Source organism: Otolemur garnettii, unplaced genomic scaffold (assembly GCF_000181295.1).
Source record: "Otolemur garnettii isolate 467f Iridium unplaced genomic scaffold, OtoGar3 scaffold00167, whole genome shotgun sequence".
Lineage (NCBI taxonomy): Eukaryota > Metazoa > Chordata > Mammalia > Primates > Galagidae > Otolemur > Otolemur garnettii.
The window spans coordinates 2,278,389-2,283,246 of NW_003852562.1; positions in this window are offsets into that span (position 1 = coordinate 2,278,389).

Consider the following 4,858-nt stretch of genomic DNA (forward strand, 5'->3'; position numbering starts at 1 on the left):
CACATCTATTTCACACCTAGCCCCCAAAGCAAGGAAATTTAGACCATCTTTGTCAGAGGGATTAAAAACTGAATGAATGAGTGAATGAATGAAAAATTCATCTCCAGCTCCAGCATGTAATTCACCACCATTCAGTGCCCTTGCATGCTGAGCCATGCTATGTTACTGATTATTCTAGCCTCCTTTGGGAGGTAGAAACAGAGGCTTAAGTCCAAAACCTCTGTTAATAGGCACCCACTTGCAGAGAAGCAGGGGCTGCTCTCACCCCCATCCTGCACAGGGAAATACCTCAGGAAACACCTCCTGCCTCAGAATGAACCACTCACACATCATTCTCAATCCAGCCCAAATATACTTTGCCTCAGAGCAATTTCTCCAATGTATTTTCAAATGATCGATCAGTTTGCTTAGTGACTCATACTGTGTAACTATGGGGCTTTCTTTATGTTTTCAAGGCTGTTTCAAAGCAGAGTTAAGGAGGGGACAGAGAATAAGGTGCCTTCTTTGCTCTTCCTTGTAGCAAGACTAACATGCAATATAGGAAATTCCCCATCTCTCTCCCATGAGAACTTCATCAGTTTTATTTCTGCTTCTATATTATACTTCCTCCTGCATCTAATTGGCTCCTGAATACAGGAGTAATATAAGGCCAAAAAATTCAATGTGCCTGTTGCTTTGACCCGGGGAAGTCGCTCTGTCTGTTTCTGTTTCTCTCTCTTCCTGCTTGCCATAGTCTATGTGCTCTGTATTTGTGCCAAAGTAATGGTGAGAATTGTATGGGTCTCCATGGCTTTTTGCCTAGAAGAGAACAATTTACAAACAGAATTTACTTGGCAAAAAGTTCCTTATCAGCACAAAAGTAACTGACCATGCTATTGTACTTCCTATAGCTTAGGATCAAAAAGTCCCAGTGGCTACAAAGCTCTTGGGCTTTGCTGTTTAACCATTTCATTTCTAATACATATGGATTGCTTGTGTGTTCACTGAATTCTCAATAGCATTAAGGAAGATATTATGGTTTTGAGCTCAACACAACTCACTTGAAGTTTTTGCTTACTTGAATCTCTTAATTCACTTGAACTACAGAGGGTGCACAAAAAAACGTATACACAACTTAAGTGAAAAGCTATCCTATTAATGCCTGTCACATGGTGACACCAGCATTTATTTAATTACCCCATCTCTTTAGCAAACATTGTACTATACACTGCTACTGTAATTTGATTCAACTTTGAAAAGTAATTACACATAACATTTCTCAAAATGTATATACATTTTTGTGGTATTTCCAGTATACTGAGTGTATACCATGTACCAGGCACTAAAGCCTAATGACATCCTCACCAACAACAGAGAAACTACAGGCTAACCCAGGAGATGAGAAAGAAAACAACCAATTGAAATGCAGGATGGTGATTGCTGCAACTGAGATAAGTATAGGGTTTGGAGCACGGAGGGTGGACATTTCCCTAAGGAGTATTGATAGGGTTTTTATTTTTGGTGGGTTTGTTCTGTTTTATTTGTTAGCCACCTGAATAATTTTTAATGGCAGAGTTTAGTAGTTTCAAATGTACTCCCATCAAAGAGTATTGCTCTGAGAAAAGAATAAGAGGAATTGATATTTTATTTTTGACCATTTTAGAAGCCCCAAATTTGACAATATGGCCATATTTTCTCTGAGTGATGCTGTCTGCCTGGCTCATTCACATTTATCCTTCCTGCCATTTTGTGCTGTGAAAAAAAACCAATAAAACCATTTTAATCTAATCAAAGAGATTTATTTACTAATCTCTAAACAAATTTCATATTCCCCTTTCCCAAATGAAAATCTTTAATCAAACATTTTCCATTTTCCAAAATGTCCTTTCCTTTTCCACAGATCCACAGCTTTGGTCACTTTCCCAAGGCTCAAGGGAAGCCCACCTGAGTCTGCTTCCTAGATGCTCTGACCACCTACTTTGAGAAACTTTTCTCATCTTCCTTTCTTCCTTCCTTCCTTCCTTCCTTCTTTCTTTTCTTCCTTCCTCTCTCCACCTACTTTGAGAAACCTTTCTCTCCTTCCTTCCTTCCTTCCTTCCTTCCTTCCTTCCTTCCTTCCTTCCTTCCTTCCTTCCTTCCTTCTTTCCTTCCTTCCTCTCTCTGTCTCTCTCTTTCTTTCTTGACAGAATCTCACTTTGTTAGCCATGGTGGAGTGCTGTGGCATCACAGCTCACAACAACTTCAAACTTTTTTTTTGTTTTGTTTGTTTAGTAGGCTGTGGGCAGGTTTGAACCTGCTGCCCCCAGGGCATGGGACCAGCACCCAGCTTTTTTTTTTTTTTTTAGTGATGAGGTCTCACTCTGGCTCAGGCTGGTCTTGAACTCTTAAGATCAAGTAATCCACCCACCTCAGCCTTCCAGATGCTAGGATTACAGGTGTGAGCCACGGTGCCTGACCCTAACTTTGCTTACGAATCTCTTAATTCATTTGAACTACAGAGGGTGCAATGGTCAATTGGGATTACAGGTGTGAGCCACCATGCCTGACCCTAACTTTGCTTACTAAATCTCTTAATTCACTTGAATTACAGAGGGTTAACAATGGTCAACAACCATGCCACTTGTTTGGAACTTAGCATATGCGAACCTTGGGTTGTTATTCTGCCTTTAACGTGTAAATCCAATCTAACTAATTAAGTTACTAATCACTCAAGGGAAGTGACCATACATTACCAATAAAGCATATGTGCTAAGAACCTTAAACATGCATTTAAAACTTATTGAGCACTTAGTATGTGTAAAGAATTATATTCAATGCCAAGACATACAGATGTAGCGTCTATCCTGGAGAATCGCACTATGTATACACTGCATTCATTTACGTTATCTTATTTTCCTCTTTCAAAAAAATCTGTGCAATAGATTTGGGAAGACATTATTATCCTAAGAAAGTCTGATGAGGATATTGAAATTGAAGAGACTGACTGGTTAGCTAAGGCAGAGCAAGAACCAGTGATTTTCCAAGGATATGCAACATGGCATAATGGAGGGAATATGGGTTCCAACAGAAATAGTGGTTTGAATTGCTACTCTGGTGACTGTCATCTGAGTATTTTGGGCAAGTTGTTTAACATCTCAGAATTTCAGTTACCCACATGATGTGATGATAATGCCAACTTTATAGAGTTATTGGGAAGATTCAGTGAAATGTTACAAGCAGTGTCGTTTGTCTAGTACAGCCTCAATAAATGGTGGCTATTACTGCTGCTAGTACTCTCCTACTCCTCCCACTACACTGCTCTCCTGATTTTACAGGCTTCTATGCCTTTGTATGGCCCTAGTACCTAACATAAGTTCCTCAGTGCATGGTAGGTTCTCAGTAATGGATGTTGCTTTTGGTATTTATAGACTTATCCTCAAGCAAGGCTAACATTCAGCCAGTGTATGTCAGCAAAATTACCAATTCTTTATAGCTGGTCTGTTCAGACTGGGCCATACCTACTTGGATGAGTTGATGACTACCATATTGGCTGTGAAATATTTTGCACAGTGCCCCCACTCATGAATAGGTGGGACCAGTGTTATACACATTTTACCAAGTGGGAGGGTAACCACCCATGATTAGTGGTTCTCCCTTTCTCCATCAGCTAGCACTGGTCTAGAAAAGCCTCCCACACATAGAATCATTAGACTAACACGGCTTCTAAGGACATTCACAATACTTGGCACATTGTCCACATTGTGCCCCAATTGTGGATGGGGTTCTTTTGTAAATACTCTTCCAGGGAGTAGGATACCAGGGAAATACCATGAAGTTGGGTTTTATCAACCACTAGGCATGGAATTAATTTTTTAATGACTGTAGTTAAGAAATTTCTATTTGGCTGTATTTCCATCTGGTCAGACATTTTCTACATATAACTTAATTTAATTTATGTTGCTTACTGAATAATTGTGACTCTGGCCTAATAGATGCTTTGAGAAGAACCTCGATGTAGCAAAGGGGTCTTCTACACATCTCAAATCAAGCTTCTCTTCCACTCTCAGGGCATTTCCCTTTGTGCCCTTGACCTCACACAACTAGACAGGTTTTCCGAAGAAATGGGCAGAAGAGGAACCTCATTAAGCACCCAGAGGCTATAAAACAAGAAACCATTTAGCCAGATAGGAACATGATCTGCATTAACATTTCTTTTTTTGAAAAAGGCTATGAGTGCCAATGCTGCAAGTATAAATGCACACAAAGTGCATTCTAAACTGCCTTTGACTCAGGTGCCAGAGAACTCTTCCTGGGACTAGCAGCCTCTTTCACCTTCATTGCACCATCCCTCTGATGAAAGGTATTGTCAAAATCCAAGCTGGGAGGCTGTGCTGCTTGGGGAAGCAGTAACAATGATTAAGGGGCATAAAATGCAAACGTGAACTTGTAACGAAATTGCCCTTACTTACCGCCTGGTTAGTGTCTGTGATTGCCACAGTATGCCTCTGTGATCAATCTCAGCATAATGAAAAATAGCAGCAACACTTCGATGTTCACATGGCTTATATTAGGAGCAGATAGAAGTGTTTTCAAGGCTAAGGTGGTAATGGAGAGGAGTCTGTGATGCAGAGAATAGCAATTGATGCTTATTCATGGATAAAGGAGGGGTTCTTTGGGTGAAAGATACATCAGCTGGAGAACTACCTACACACAGGTCTTACTGATTTACTATCTCTGCCTAAATGTAAAAGTTGTACTGTATTTCTGACTATCCCATCTTCCTGCGAGATTATATCCTTTTCCTTGAGAACTAATATAATTTTACTGCAAGTAGGAGTCAAGAAAGGTACAATTTTTCTGGAATAGAATTAGACTACAGACACACACACTATGTAATAGG